The sequence below is a fragment of the Lissotriton vulgaris genome, chromosome 5 (assembly GCF_964263255.1).
Source record: "Lissotriton vulgaris chromosome 5, aLisVul1.2, whole genome shotgun sequence".
Taxonomy (NCBI): domain Eukaryota; kingdom Metazoa; phylum Chordata; class Amphibia; order Caudata; family Salamandridae; genus Lissotriton; species Lissotriton vulgaris.
Window position 1 is genome coordinate 1,497,821,275 of NC_141693.1, and position 17,069 is coordinate 1,497,838,343.

Genomic DNA, 17,069 nt, shown 5'->3' on the forward strand with positions numbered 1-17,069 from the left:
TACCTCCTCCGCCCCTTCAGTCCGCTCCTTCCCCGGCTCTGCTGCTTCCGGGGCTGGCCGCTCTGCTGCGCATCTCCTGCAGCGGTGCTGCCCCACTAAAACCCTTTGCACACAGTTCTGCCCCAGACAACGTTGGGCGGGCTGTTAGTTACATATAAAGTACACACTCCATATATATTTCTATCTCCCTCATTTGCAGTCTCACACTAGTGCGCTGGAGTCTCCTAAACAAACTCTCTGATTGACTTTGGCCGATGCTACTGCCCCATTGATCCACTCAGCACGACTTTCAGTCACTCTCTCTATATTACTCTGCAGCTAGCCTGGCGTGGAAAGACAAACAATCTTTGCATCCTTTCAAACATCACCTGACTCCCTACACATAGGTAGAGCCAAAAGAAATACTTATTTTCTGCATAATTATGGAGTTATTTAACTTGCCACATATTCTATCTAGTGACGTCTAATTTGCAGATTTTAACAAGAAAAGTTTTTAGTTCCAACAGATGAAAGTTACTGATAAAAATCCACGTGTGGTTCAGGAAAGGGGCAGACTTTGTGAGTGTTTACTTGTCACCTTTTAGATGCTGGTTGAGGGGTTAAGTTGGTATTAATGAGGTGAAACTATTGCCCACGCAGTATTAATGTGTTAAAATACCAAAATAGTGAAATTATTCTGCCACAGAAAGTGTCACAATGCGCCACATGATTGGCCTTTTCTGGCTGCACGATTTAATCAACCTTGCTGCATAGTTTGGTCCTCCATTGCCGCATAATTCCAGTGACAGTGCCTGTCACACAAATCAGCACTACACACGCAACCATGTACGCCCCTGCATGCATGCAAAGAACAAGGTAATAGCGCTTCGTGACCAAAGTAGTGTCATCAGACAATAATATTTTCCTGCTGCAGACAAATAATGTTGCTGGGCTCTCTGCCGGACTCTAAAGTACAGAAATATGTCACGAGCTCTTTCAGAAACCGCGCGTATCGTCTTTGGCTGTGCACCCAACATATTTGGGGGTACTATTTTCAGGAAGAAAAAAAACGAATGGCTAGGCCTCGTTTTATACAAAAGTAAAAATACCAGGCCCCCTCAAAAATGTTTGAGCATGCGCGGTGCACTTGCTTAGTACAATATGGAAGTAACATTAAAAGGTTCTCCGGACTGGCTGAGGCTCTTGCTGAACCCCGAATAAATTCCGGCCAACACCCCGAGCCCCCAGTTTATCAACAGCCCTTGTCTTTGCTGTAAAGAACCAGCGCGCGCTCCTCTCTCACTTATGTAATAGCCACTTAACGGCTTCTGATTGCAAACAGGAGGAACGAACGGAGGTTGAGAAATTCACAATTGAACAAGCGCCTGAAACCACGTCCACCCACAGGGCAGTTTGCAAAATCCCCAGTCACGACGAGGGAAGCGGACTACCGCCCGCAGCGCATGACGGGTGCACAAAACATTTCTTAACACCAGCTCAACAGAGCATCTGAAACAACCTGCTGGTCAGTGTGCCCAGGTTCACTACCAAGAGATTCGCGCTCTGTAGAGTCAGGTGACGAAACATGCAAACTGTGGTGAACACACCTCGCAAAACGTGACCAGCACCCACGAAAGGGCCCACTGCTTAATTTGTGCAAGTGGATACAGATGGTGGGCGCCCGCACGAACTATTTTTGGACCAGGATTTATTTTTCATCACCAGACTTTGACAAAGAGCAAGAGAGAAAAAGGCAGAGAGAAAGTTGGAGATAAAAAAGAAAGGAAAACAACGAACAAGTGGGAAACCAAGGATGCAAATAAGCACTGGAAAAGCCAGCACATTTTAAAACGAGAATAGGCCACAAAATAAAATGAAAAAAGAAAATGCAGCACCTGTTTGTGGCTGCTGTATGCTTGCAATAATTTTTAATACATTAAACATTCAGTCGCTTCCTAGTGATGTTTAGAAATAACAGCGATTTCAGTTGTACCATCAATCAATCAATCAATCAGTGACACTTATAAAGCGCGCTACATACCCGTAGGGTCTCAAGGCGCTGGGGGTGGGGGGGGGGGGGTGCCGCTACTGCTCGAACAGCCAGGTCTTCAGCTTCTTCCTGAAGGAGAGGTGGTCTTGGGTCAGGCGCAGGTCGGTCGGGAGGGAGTTCCAGGTCTTGGCGGCCAGGTAGGAGAAGGACCTTCCTCCTGTAGTCGCTCTTCGGATGCGGGGGACGGCGGCGAGGGTGTGGTTGGCTGATCGGAGGTGGCGTTTGGGAGCGTAGAAGTTGACTCGGCTGTTGAGGTAGCTCGGGCCTTGGTCGTGTAGGGCTTTGTGTGCGTGGGTGAGGAGGCGGAAGGTGATTCTTTTGTTGACGGGGAGCCAGTGAAGGTCTCTCAGATGTCCGGAGATGTGGCTGGTTCGTGGGATGTCGAGGATGAGTCTGGCTGAGGCGTTCTGGATCCGCTGGAGTCTCTTCTGGAGCTTCGCGGTGGTACCGGCGTAGAGGGCGTTGCCGTAGTCCAGTCGGCTGGTGACGAGGGCCTGGGTGACTGTCTTCCTGGTCTCGGTGGGGATCCACCAGAAGATCTTCCGTAGCATGCGTAGGATGTTGAAGCACGCCGAGGAGACGTTGTTGACTTGCCTGGTCATGGAGAGGGAGGAGTCCAGGATGAAGCCCAGGTTGCGTGCATGGTCTGTCGGTTTGGGTGCGGTGCCCAGGGCGGGAGGCCACCAGGAGTCGTCCCAGGCGGAGGGTGAGGAGCCCAGGATGAGGACCTCCGTCTTGCCCGAGTTCAGTTTCAGGCGGCTGGTCGTCATCCACTCGGCTACCTCTTTCATCCCTTCGTGCAGGTTGGCTCTGGCGGCGGCGGGGTCGTTGGTCAGGGAGAGGATCAGCTGGGTGTCGTCGGCGTAGGAGATTATGCTGAGGTTGTGTTTGCGTACGATGGCCGCGAGGGGGCTTATGTAGACGTTGAAGAGGGTGGGGCTCAGAGATGATCCTTGAGGGACGCCGCAGATGACTTCGGAGGCCTCTGATTTGTACGGTGGTAGGCGGACTCTCTGTGTTCTTCCGTCGAGGAAGGAGATGATCCATTCCAGCGCCTTGTCCTGGATTCCGATGTTGCTGAGGCGCCGTACTAGGGTGCGGTGGCAGACCGCGTCGAAAGCCGCGGAGAGGTCTAGGAGGATGAGGGCCGCTGTTTCTCCATTGTCCATCAGGGCTCGGATGTCATCGGTGGCGGCGATGACATCCATGCCAATACCATGCCAATACCATGCATTTTATTATTGTTCATTGTGAAGGTGATACGAATATATCACCATCAAACCAAACTCTCAGATTGCAGGCACAATGTTTTCTTGTCACTTAAACTTCACGAAGGAGATGGAAAATAAATCCTCATCTAACACGGCATCCAAAGTGCTTGCAATCGAAATAGCCGGTTGATAAAGTTAAAATAAAAAATCAATAAACTAAAGCACACTGTGAACCAAATTTGTCACTGAAGAGAAAGGAACTAGGAGGCGGACGCAGAATGTGAATGACAGTTTAATACCAGTTTATCAGACCAAAGGATGAAGCATTCTGAATTAAAGCCCCTCTCCCTAAGTATATTACCTATGATTTTTGGGGAAAAACAATAGTCTGCAAAAACAGCTAAATCTACCTCAAAGCCAAAACCTAAAAAACCTGCTGAGTGACAGGCCGTAGCAGGCATCAGGTGTTTCCTGGGAGGATGGAAGGGTGGGGGATGGTTTTGCAGTGGTGGGGACCTGTTTTGTTACTGGGGGTCGGTTTTGCAGCAGTGCAGCAATGTCAGCCCACAGTAACAAAAGCAGCAGTGCTTCACACTTGCACCCCCCACCGGCTACCCGGGGTGGCTGGTCCAACAAAATTGCCAGGGCTGCTTTGGGTTCCCAGTCCGGCCCTGCCACTGACCGTATTACTCGCCTTCCTTGCTGAGCCTGTGGTGCGCACGCGGTGTATGTTTGAGGCTAATTCGCTGACGTCAGACATGGAATCTACTAAGTAATGTTTTGCTTTTGCTCTTCCCAATTTATGTGCTTGGATTGAGATTAAAAAACGTTGCGAACAAGTGCAGATCCTGGAGCTATTTTGAGGCCGACAGGCCTGTGCCAGTGCTGAGGCTGGCCCGTGCCAGTGATGAGGCAGGACCATGCCAGCGCCAAGGCAGGCCCGTGCCAGTGATGAGGCAGGACCATGCCAGCGCCAAGGCAGGCCCGTGCCAGTGCTGGATCGGTTGTGGCACAGTAAAACAGACAGGGGTGTAGACGAGAAAGCCCTTGCAGAGGGATCTGCTGAAAGAGAGAGGACGCTGGGTTAAAACAGTGAGAGGGGCGGGAGCAAAGACAACAAGAGTAGCGTTCAAGAGACAGGGGTAGATCAAAGACGAGCTTTACACCAATAAAATAAAAGGAATTTCGAAAGGCACATTAAACAACAAATGGAAAGGGGTGGGATTGGTGTAACCCCACAGAGAGATTACTGCATGCCTCGCAGATCAGCGCATGCAGATCATCAGCTTGACCTAATAAAAAGGTATAAAGAATGGAATGAAACAGCATTGGCTAAGTAACACATTTGGCACACCATCCATGACAGGGAAATTCACTTCTGTTTAGGTGGGTGGTAAAACGCTGTTGTTCACAATATGAGACAGTCAAGGGCTGAAATGGACTGACCCATTGCCTAGGGAAGTTGTGTCTGGAATAAACCTGCACTTGAATAGAGGCCACGGCTCCTGTGTGATTCCTTGTCTGCTACCTAAGGAAGGATTGCGCTGGGTTTGAACGTGTCGGATCTTCGGGGGTGGCTAGTGGCTACCCCGGCCGTGAGCCCGCCGAAATCAGAGGCTCGGGAACAGCCACAAACTTTGTGTTATATATATATATATATATATATATATATATATATATATATATATATATATATATATATATATATATATATATATATTTATACAGTTTATAGAGGAGTTTTTTAATGACATGATGCTGACGAACAGCTAAAGCAGTCTCTAGGCCAGACTTAAATAATGTTTTATGTGTCTATGTGTATATAAAATGTTCTTACCAACTTGGAATTACTAAGAACAGCATTCAATGTTATCTTATTTACCTTTGGATTTTTCAGTGGATGACATTCAATGTAGGGTTTTTTAAGACTAATGCATGTCTGTGTGTTTGCATACATGGAATGCTGTACTGAGTAATTCCCAGTGGTTAAGATTGAGTCAAACTCTCACGCAGACACTTTATGGGCATCCTGATTTCAGTACTTTAGAACAGAGGTCACATTAATATTTCTTTCAGGTAGCAGACTCCTTGGTGAGAAGGTCTGGTTCTTCTTTAGAATACTGTCCCTCCTTCAGCTTCACAGCACAGTAGACTCCCCTGTCCCCAAACCTCTCCCCATCAACCCTCCCTTCACTTTCACCCAGAGACACATCAAGGTTTGCATTAACCGGGAGGCCAGGACACAGGCGTTGGCTACTCTACACCACATCTACGATGTAGGTGATAAATCTGGAAGGCTTTTGGCGTGGCTCAGCAGGAAAGAGAGGGAGGATAGATGGGTGGAAAGAGTAAGGATTGGCCATGATGACTGGGCCTGTATGGATGACAAGATAGCTGACGCATTTGCCGACTGCTATAAAACCTTCTACGAGGCCGGTGATTTAGGGTCCAAAGAGGATGCACTGCAATATATGGCAACCATCATCCTCCCGAAACTCGAGGAGGCTGACCAAACTGACCTGGAATCTGACGTCACTGAGGAGGAAGTTAGGGTGGCACTGACCAAACTCCGTGCGGGAAAGGCGCCGGGCCAAAACAGTTTCCCCGCGGAGTTCTTCAAAAAGATGGTGGATCTTCTGACTCGTCATCTACTGGGCCTCTTCCGGGACGCCGAGGAGGAGGGACAGTTCCCTCTGGACCTCAGACAGGCCACAATTGTCCCAATCTACAAGCCGGGGAAGCCGGCTGAGGACTGCTCGTCCTACCGACCCATCTCCCCCCTGAATGTGGAAGCGAAGCTATATGCAACAATTCTGGCTCTCTGCCTGAAGCGGGTCATACCGGGACTGATCCATATGGACCAAACGGGTTTCATCCCGGAGAGGGCAACTAGGTATAATCTACGAAGGATGCATAATTGGCTTTGAGAGGTGGAAGGTAAGACGGAGCCACATTGGTCCCTGTCTCTAGACGCAGAAAAGGCGTTTGATGCTGTCCACAGGCCCTTCTTGGAGGGAGTACTATAACACATGGGATTTGGACCCAAACACAGACGCAAAATTTGTTTACTTTATACTGGCCCTAGTGCTAGAGTCAGGGTTAACGGGGCACTGTCAAAGGCTTTCCCTATACAACGGGGAAGCCGACAGGGATGCCCCCTGTCGCCCCTGCTGTTTGCCTTATCCATCGAGGTGATGGCCTGCGCGGTTAGACAGAATGAAGGTATTATGGGATTTCGGGTAGGACAGGCAGAGATGCAGGAAGAGAAATTGTCCCTATACGCATACAATGTTCTGCTTTACGTTACACAACCGTAAACCATGATACCGGCACTGTTTGATGAGCTGGACCGATACGGCGCCAAGTCTGGGTACCAGATCAATTGGCACAAGTCGACACTCTATGACCCCCGGGGACGGAATGAATGGCCCCAGCTGCGGGAGAGACTACAGACAACTGGAGAGGGATTTCTGTACCTAGGGATATTTATCACGACAGACGGTGACGCCGTTATGGGATTGCTCCTGGCTGAAGGAACTCAGCAAGTTGAGAGGGTTTCAGTAATGGGGCGACATAGGCATCTCTACTTTAGGAGATGTAGTCAAAAGCGGGACACTAAAGTCATTCCCCTCACTACAGACAGAATTAGGGCTCCACCGCTCCCAGTTTTTTAAATACATACATACAATTGAGGCATGCATGGCGGGCAGAGGATTACAAGAGGCACTCCCCGAATACACTCCACTGGAGGGCCGCCTGCTGCAGGAAAGGATCCCTGAAAAGGCCTTATCCCTGACATATAAAACTATTATGAATAACAGGCCGAACAGACTCGAAGGCCTTCGGGCCAAGTGGGAACAAGAAGTAGGGGAGATGGATGACGTAGATTTTATACGTAGAGTATGGAGTTGATATGTGGTCCAGATTCATTCTAACTCCTAGGGTTTCACATTTGGGCTTATTAGAGGATCTTGAGATGTTTAGCTGCAGTAAGTGGTTAATAATTCATGGGCTGCACGCAGCCAAGTGATACATTGTGCCGATCCGGTGACATTGACAAATGTATTGTTATGGAGCTTTGGCTTGCCTGAAAAAGCATCAGAAAATGTAAGGGCTTTGTGTCTTGGCCAGACATAAGCAAGGGAAAGGTAACAATGGCCCTCCTGTGCAGTGTAAAGGATTTATGAGAATGCAGAGTTAAAGACTGAGTTACGGTACTTGGATGCTGTGAAAGACCAGGCAGTGGCAGTTGGGGATGAAACACAAGAGGAAGGCCTTCAGGATTAAGCAAAAAGTATGAACCAATCAGAAGAATGGCAATGGTGCTTGAGAAACAATTTCAGGAGGAGAGTCAGCCAGAACAAGTTGAATTGCAACTGCTTTGGTCGATTGATCAGTGTGTCCACCATTTTGAGTTTTGCACCCATTTTTTCTTCAGCTTGCTAAGTTTTCCTTCAGATCATTAGGACTAACCTTTTGAGGATTGCTCCTGTGTCAGCTTCGGACCGTCTATCCTGCGGTTCTTATTGTGACAGCCAGGCTCCAGGTAATAGCATCTCATGGTGCTTCCGATCTCGTCTCCAGGTGCTTTCTGTGTTCAGCACCAACTTTATCACTTGGAGCATTGTGTGAGTCAATATTTGTTAAGACTAAGCCTGGGTGGAGTTCTGCTACATGGAACTCTACGAAGTGCAAAAAAAAACACTACGCAGCGCTACACAAAGCTCCGCAAGCGGCAGAGTGCATTGGATAAATGCTGTTTGCAGTGATTTTCAGTGCCAGGTGCTTGTCTGCATTGTGCAATATTCGCAAACGGCACCATGCACAGTGCAAGCTGGCGCTGCTTCCTTTCTGTCGCTTGAGTAGATTTTTACTCGAGCAGCAGCTTTCTCAACGCAAACGGACAGTTTCTCAACACGAGCAGTCTCAAGCATACAGGACCACTCGCAAATGAGAAATCTGACCGCATTGTGTTGAGAAATCTCGCCGGGAGGTTGATTTTCCACAATCCCAAACGTAATGTTGATGATCGCAAACAAAGAAAAAAATCTTAGCGGGAGGTGAATTTTCCTTGCTAGCGCTTGCCAACTTGACGTTGACAAACGCGAGTGAGGAATAAAGCTCCACTCTGCGGAGTTTTTCGGAACTCTGAGAGCTCTGTGTAACACGTAGTATGGAAATCTCTGCAAACTCTGAGAGTGGAGCGTAGTTCACTGCCCAGACTTAGTTAAGAACCGACCTAATTACCACAACCCATTAAACTAATACAGATATTCATATTTGCAGTGTGTATTTATATCTTTAGACATGCATGATGCAATGTGTCTGAATGTTATCACTGCTGCTGCCTCATCCAATCTAAGGCTGTGTCAACCATCCCAAATATCGAATAGGCAAAGCAAGATATATTCAATGCTTTCTCTCTTACTTCCCTATCCCTCTCACCCATTTTCCCCTGACATGATCGAGGTGGTTCAAGTTTTGTTTGTGCCTGGCTTATGAATCTCTATTGCCGGAGGATTCGTGGGTCTCCATGGACTCCGATCTTAACACCATACAAGCAGTGGGTCAGGCTATTAATAAGATACAGAAGATCTTGAGGTTGCCTGACAAGAAGGAAGCCTTTTGTTAACTAGAATAAGAAGATTGGGTAAAGGTAAAGAATATCCAGGAATCAGTAGCTCCAGTATAGCTTTGGTTTCGGAAATGTCCATGAAATCCATAGATATTTTGGCAACTCTTAACTTAAGGACTGGTATACCCAATATAAGGACATGAATGATTCCTCCTTAGAAGTATGAGTGAGGCCTACACATGGCTCAAGCATTCTTGGCTCAATGTCACCTAATTTTTTTTAAGAAGCCACAAGCCATCCTTATTGATATTACAAAAGCATTGTGTATTCTCTCAAATGTGACTGAAGAAACTATTATCTAGGCCATTCTTTGATTAATATAAAGTCTCCCACTGTTCAATTTACAGAACTTTTTGACTAGCTTCATCAAGATGTTTTATCAGTGCCAGGCTACTCAGCCAGCTCATTTAGGGCTACTGACAATTAGGCAAGGGAACAGAGACATAGTTAATATCATTCATTTCCAACAGCCCCAAGCTGGAGATAACTGAACAAATGGGTCTACAATTCTGTCATTTTATAATAGGCCTCTAGAGAAGCTAAAAGCTGGCGGTGAATTGCCCCACCAATTGAGAACCAAACAAGCATGCCTGTCATTAAAGAGCAAACCCCGGACACACCCCTGCTATAAAAAAATTCTAATTTTCACATCCAGATTACCTATAATACCCCTCAGGGATTTAAAATACTACTGCACTGACAGATACTGAGCATCTGTTTGTTTCAGTGATAAAGATTTTTGTAAAAAGCAAGAATTTTCACTTATAAAAAAAGACTGGTAGAAGCTATTGCTGGCATTGATGGGACACCGCTGGGGTAAGACATACTGTGTGAAACAAGACTCTTACTTGCAATGGAAGATGGCAATTTAGAATCTTTAACTTCCAACGTTGTCACCTCCTGGATATTTCTTTTATTTCTCTGAACCACTTAGCTATGAACACACCATCCTGAGATCAACGGAAGGAGGAATACAGGATTATGGGAAGTTAATATTTGAGACAGAATTGTTGGCTAACATCATAGGTACATTTCAACATACTATTATTATGCTTTGCCAATCATGCTCATCAATAAGAACTGAGTATTTCCCCTACTTATAGGGACTTCCAAGACGTATTTAGCAAGAAGAGAGTAAATTAATTCACTCCACAACTAATATATGAAAGTGCTATTAACCTTCAACCAAGTGCTCAGATTTCACACGGCAGAAGCTACGCTTTATCACCAAAGGAATATATTGTTTCAAAAGATCATTTTGAAGAAACCCGGTCTAGAGGATTTGTCCACCATCGAGATACTCCTGCAGGTGCTGCTCTATTTTTCATACCAAAACTAGATGGTGAATTTCAGCAATGGATGGATTATAGATTTAAATGCAATTATCATTCACAGCCAGACATTGGACATTGTTTTTCCTTGTCTCCACACTGTCTCCTTTCCCTCCCCTGACCTCTCCCTCCGTGATCCTGCGGATGACTCCCATTTCCAGCCCCACGGAACCTTATTTTTTTTTCTCCAGCACCCCTGTCGCAAACCCTCACCCTCCCTCATGCTCCAGATAACTTGTATATGTTTTTATTTTATGCTATGGTAAGGAATGTAACTATGTGCAACCTGTTTTCATGTAAAGCGCTCTGATACCTCCAGGTCTAGCCGCGCTATATAAAACTTTTCAAATAAATAAATTAAATAAATTCACAATTACCATCCTCTCCCCCAAGGTGTTTCCCAGCTTCGATATCAGTGAAGCCTACAGCTCGATCCATAGCGGGGATGGGTGTAAAAGGAAGACAGCTTTCAACAGCAAGTGTAGGCATTATGAACATCTGCCCCCACTGTCCTCCAGCATTTTGTAAACGACATATTTCAAGACATTCTAGATACTTCTGTTGGAATATACCTAGATATATTTTGGTATTTTTCACAAACTTTGCAAGACCCTAGAAGATATCTCAAAGAAGTTTTAAATATCAAAAGAATTCCTTATATGCTAAGTTGGAAATGTGCATGTTTTAAACCAACACTGTTTTGTTTCTGGACTTTTTCATTGTGATAATAGAATCCAGATGGATCCAGTCAAAGCACTGTCCAGCTCTGAAGGCAATTAAACAGGTATAAACATTTCTAGGGTTTGCGAAATCAGATACAAAAAAATTTATATCTATGTTACACAGCGAATTTGTAACCAGAGTTTCACCTAAAATATCTACATTGTGCCGAGAATTGCCATCATTATGTCAGAAGTGCACTACATCAAGCCAGAGATGGTTCAGAACTAACTGGCACCCCCTGCCTGGAGATTCCACAGACCATTGATAAAGCCAGCAGTGCTAAAGAGACTGAGATAAAGCGGGTGACAGGGATAGGGAGGGAAGGATGACATGGATGGGGTGGTGACAGACACAGGGACAGTGAAAGTGATAGGGAGTGTCACAGGCAGGTGGTGGGTGATAATGATTGGAAATATGATAGACGTGGGGACGGTGACAAGGTCTAGGAGTGGGACGGGGGTGCCAGGCACAGGGAAGGTGTTACATATGGGTAGGGTCAAAGGGATGTGAAAAATAACAGGGATATTTAAGCTGAAACTGGAATGTAAGTGTGACAGAGATAGGGAGCAACAGGGAAGATGGGGTGGCGGCGAAGAGGAAGGTGCTAGGGATGTGGCAGGTGACAAGGAAGGGACGGGTAATAGAGTTTGTGAGTAGGAGAGGAATTGGCATGGTGCTAGGGACTGGTAATGTTGTGAGTGTGGCAGTGACTCGATTGACGAAAGGGACTGTGAGGGTCAGAGATGGGAACAGTTACAGGGAGAGAGGGGTTGATAGGGACTGGGATGTGACAGTGATAAGGAGGGTGACAGTGATAAGGAGTATAACCACCTGGGGTGACACAGGTGACAGTGATAGGGAGGGCGACAAAGATGAGGCGAGTGACATGGATGGCAAGGGTGATGGGTAATAGGAGTGTGACAATATTTGGATGGTGGCTTGGAGGGAAGGGGTGACTGGAAGAAATTGGAATTGTGCAGAGATGGGAGTGTGACAGTTACTGGTAAGATGACAGGGACTGGTAAAGTGACAGGGACTCAGAGGGTGACAGGGACTTTGACAGCACGAGGGACGAAAAGTGTAACATGGACTAGGAAGGTAACAGAGAGTGAGAGACACAGGGTGGTGGCAAGGATAAGGAGGGTGATGGGGACTGGGGTGTGTGAGATGGGGGGGGGTGGCAGTGATATGATTGTGATTGGGTTGCCTGGGAGTGCGACAGGATGACAAAAGGGACTGGTAAAGTGATAAAGTAAAATGAAAAGGGTTACAAGGATTGCAAGAGTGGCAGGAACTGCGGGTGTGAAAGACAGATAAAGGAACAGGGAGAATGGCACGATTTGGGGAGAGATTGGGACTGGGACTGTGAATGTCGGAAGGTGATAATGATAGCGAGAGCGGTTGGAACTGCGGGTGTGAAAGACAAAAAAAGGAACAGGGAGAATGGCAAGAGGCCACGGACCCTGTTCAAAATCAGGTAGAATCCATTCTCCCCAATCACTTATTATACTCCTCTGACTCTCTACACAATATTAGAGCTGTAGAACTAGCCAAGCAAAGCCCAAACATAAGCTGCTTAAAGAAGTTCCCTAACCTACTGGAAGGCCCGGTAGCTTGCAGACACTGCTCTTTTCAAAGGACCTGCATATATCTCACGCGCTGCCAGCCCGACCTCAAAGAGCTTTTCCATCTGAGGGCCCATCTTACATTTTATGCAATGTGCGCTCCCTGGCCAAACATCCTTTCGAAATCTGGGATATGATTACTTCTCATTCCCCAGAGATCTGTTTCCTTACGGAAACATGGCTGAACCCTTCAAACCATCCTATCATTAACATCGCCATCCCAGAGAATTACAAGTTCATCCTTTTCGATCGGATGGGGAAAATAGTAGGTGGAATAGCCATTGACTTCAAAAAACAATCTTAGTATATCCTGGCAATCCATGCTAATAGACGAGAGCCTTGAAATAGGTATTTTTAAAGTTATTATATCCCCCACGGAAAGCTGGATAGGAGCCCTAGTCTACCAGCCCCCTGGCCCTAGAGCCGATTTTGCAGACAAATTAGTAGACTATATAGCCATCCATGTCCTCGCGTCAAATACATTTTTGATGTTGGATGAATTTAACTTTCACTGCGAATTACACGCAACACTGGAGGTGGTAAACAAACTCCTCGCAGATCTGGAGCAGTTAGGACTCTCCCAAAGAGTAAATGGTCCAACTCACCTGGCGGGTCACTCCTTGGACCTAATCTTCTTCAATATTGATCATCTCATGTGTGACTCCCCGTAGCCCCTCACCTCTACCGACCACTCCATGATTAAGTTCTCCACCCCCAACATCGACTTTAAATCTACCAAGCAGACTGCGATCAGGAAACAATCATCCCGCAGACCCTGGAGTAAGCTTACGCCAGAGGCCGTCAATAAAGTGTTCTTTGTGGAACCACAAACATACGATCAAGACGTATCTACTATGCTGGCCTCCTTTAATAAGGCATTTGTGAAAGTCTTAGACTTGACTATCTCGATAAGTAACAATCCTAGATCAGTCCCTAATTGAAGCTCAGCACAATGGTACTCCACAGAATTAAGGCAGGAAAAATCTTCCTGCAAACAACTAGAGAGACGTTGGCGAGCGAGCAAGTCCCCTGAGAACAGACAGATGTACAAACTAGCTCTGGCCGGCTACCACCGGAACCTAAAGTCGGTGAGACGCCTGTATATTCTGAGTCAAATTGAGAGTTCTAGTAACTCCTCTAAAGCCCTCTTTGACATCGTCAGGGACTTTGTATCACCCGAAGTATATAAACAAACGCCCGTGGAATCCCAAGAACTATGTGACTCCCTAGCCGCTTTAATTCAGGAGAAAATTTCAATCATCTACTCCAATTTTCCATTACCTAACACAACACATCTGCGAGCCCTGCCCTGCCCTGAAAGATCTATAAGCATGACAGATTGCTCTCTTGATTTTTTCGCCCTTGTCTCACTAGAAGAGATAACCAAAGCACTAAGCGAGGCCAAATCAGGGTCCCCCATAGACCCTCGCTCTCCCAAAATTATGACTCTCCTGGCCTACAGTTGTGCCTCGGTCTTTCAAAAAATATTCAACCATTCTATCCAATCAAGTATAATTCCCACATCCTGGAAGGAAGCGTTTGTTCGTCCTATCCTAAAAAAACCTCTGGCTAACCCACTAGATCTTGGCAACTACCGCCCTATTTCCCTGTTCCCATTGCTTGCCAAAACGCTAGAAAGCATTATCAACCGGCAACTAAGTAGCTACCTAGAAACTAATACCATCTTGGACCCCTGGCAATCAGGGTTCCGCCCGGGCTTCAGAACGGAGACCTCCCTGCTAGCCGTAACAGACTCCCTGAGGATGACTGTAGATGCTGGAGGATCAGCTATACTGATTCTTCTTGACCTCTCCGCGGCCTTTGATACCATCTCCCACACCAGGCTTGCGGAGAGGTTAACATCATATGGCACCCAGGGTGTCCACCAAGGGACCTCCCTCTTTTTTTTACTATCCGGGGTGTAGTCCTCAAATTGCTTCAGAACTTCCTGGCGGACAGATACCAGTCATCAAGGGCCCTTTTCATTCTGAGACAATATCACTGGACAAGGGTGTCCCCCAAGGCTCCTGCCTTAGCCCAACCCTCTTTAACATTTATATGGCGCCATTGGCTAAGGCAGTAGAAGCATTGGGGTTTGAAACAATCTCCTACGCCGATGACACCCAGCTGCTGTTTAACATCGGCCCAAACCCAGAATCTGATGAGCTCAGTTTTGCCAAAGGCATACTGGCAATATCTAACTGGATGACAAATAACTGCCTCCAGCTGAACCCTGGCAAAACAGAAGTCATGTTGCTCGGAAAGGCCTCGGCAGTATGCTCCAATAAATGGTGGCCTTCGCAGCTGGGTGCTCCCCCTGTCCGTAAACAGAGTGTCAAAAATGTGGGCGTAAAGCTAGATCAATCACTATCAATGCAGGACCACGTAGCAGCCACCACAGGCTCTTGCTATTATAGTCTTCGATTACTCCGCAAAATCCTTCCGTATATTCCAACAGACCATCGCAGAACATTGGTCCAAGCGATGGTGATCAGCTGTTTGGACTACGGGAACGCCTTATTGGCCGAGGTGGGGTCGACACTATTAAATAAACTACAGGCCATTCAAAATACCACCGCCAGAATGATTCTAAATATGCCCGCAGGCTCCCCGTCTCTGCCTTTGTTAAAAGATCTACATTGGCTACCGATAAAAAAAAGATCCATCTTTAAAATTTGCTGTCTGTCATTTAATGCTTTAAACGGCCGAGGCCCGCAATGTTATGTTATGTTATGTTATATGGGTATTTGTTACGCGCACGACTACTCTTGAGTATCCTGGCGCGGATCATAACCACAGATAAGTCCTAGAGAGAGCACAGCATTGTATTAGTAGGCTTGATTGAAAAGGTGAGTTTTGAGCAGATTTTTGAAACAGTTCAGGTCTTTGGTGTCCCTGAGAGTGAACGGAAGGGCGTTCCAGAGGGTAGCTGTTTTAACCGAAAAAGATGAGCCACCCAGTCTAGAGCGCTTGAAGCGTGGTATTACCAGCCTGCGTTGAGAAGCCGACCTGAGATGTCGGCTGGGCACGTGAAATGTCATTCTTTTCTTCAGATACGCCGGGCCAGTATCATGTAGGGCTCGGTGAGTGAGAACCAGAGCCTTAAATTGCACTCTTTGGGCCACTGGCAGCCAATGGAGTGTGGCCAGTTGTGATCTTATACTGATGTGTCTAGGGATGCCCAGCAGAAGTCTTGCCGCCGCATTCTGGATAAGCTGCAGCTTGTTTAACAGAAAAGAGGGGGAGCCCAGGTAGAGAGCATTGGCATAGTCCAGTCGGGACAGTATCAGGGCTCTGGCAACTGTTTCTTTGGCCGGCTGGGGCAAGAGAGGGAAAAATCTGCCTAGGGATTTAAGGGTCCCAAAGCAGGCGCCCGTCAGTCTATTAATCTGCTCTGCAAATCGCAGATCATCATTAAACCAAATGCCCAGATTCTTGGCAGGGCCCCCCTCGGTGAGAGGACGGGGGAAATCGGGAGGCCAAACCAATTCAATAAATTGGTTTGGAAAGTGACCATATAGTATAATTTCCGATTTTCCCTTGTTGCATTTAAGCCTAGCCTGTGCCAACCAAGTGAATACGGCCGCCAGACACCTTTGTGCTGTGGCCGTTTCAGATTGTGTTTTACCCCAAGTGAACAAGAGCTGGGTGTCATCGGCGTAAGCCATAATTTTTGCACCCAGCTTCTCAGCCAGGTAGATCAGAGGGGTCATATAGATGTTAAAAAAAGAAGTGGGCTCAATGTTGAGCCCTGTGGGACCCCCGTCTGAAGTAACCTGGCCGAGGAAGAATGAGGGGGCATCCAAACTTGCTGATACCGTGAGTCCAAAAAGGACTCCAGCCAGGACCAAACGGCCCCCGTGAGGCCGATATCTGTGAGGCGAGCCAAAAGGAGTTGATGGGGGACCGTATCAAAGGCGGCATAGAGGTACAATAAAATTAGTACCGCTCTGCCGCCCCCGTCCGTACACTCCCTGATGGCTTCCACCACCTCAACCAAGGCTGTCTCTGTGCTAAAGGAAGACCTAAAGCCCGACTGGGCTGGGTGAAGCGCCCCAGATTCTTCAACAAAGGCGTTAAGCTGACGAAAGATCACCTTTTCACAGACTTTCGCCAATGCCGGAAGCAAAGAAATGGGGCGGTAGTTTGCTGCGACAAGAGGGTCTGCTGAAGGCTTTTTTAAGAGGGGCAGAAGTTTTGCTTGCTTCCACTGTCTGGGTACCGTTGCCGATTGCATTGACCAGTTTACCAGGGCTGTAACCTCTGCCACTACACAGTCCGCTACTCCAGCTAAAACTCTTGCCGGACAAGGGTCCGCGGGGGAACCTGATTTGAGGGCTTTCAGCAGAGCAAGAATGTCTGTTTGGTCAGCCATAGTAAATTTGGCCAGACAATTGCTTGAGAGAGTACCTGGCGCCTCTGCTAGCGGAAAAGTGGCCGCTGCACTTAAGGCAAATCCCTCTTCAATTAACTTAATTTTATTAATGAAGAAGGTTGAGATCTCCTCACACCAGT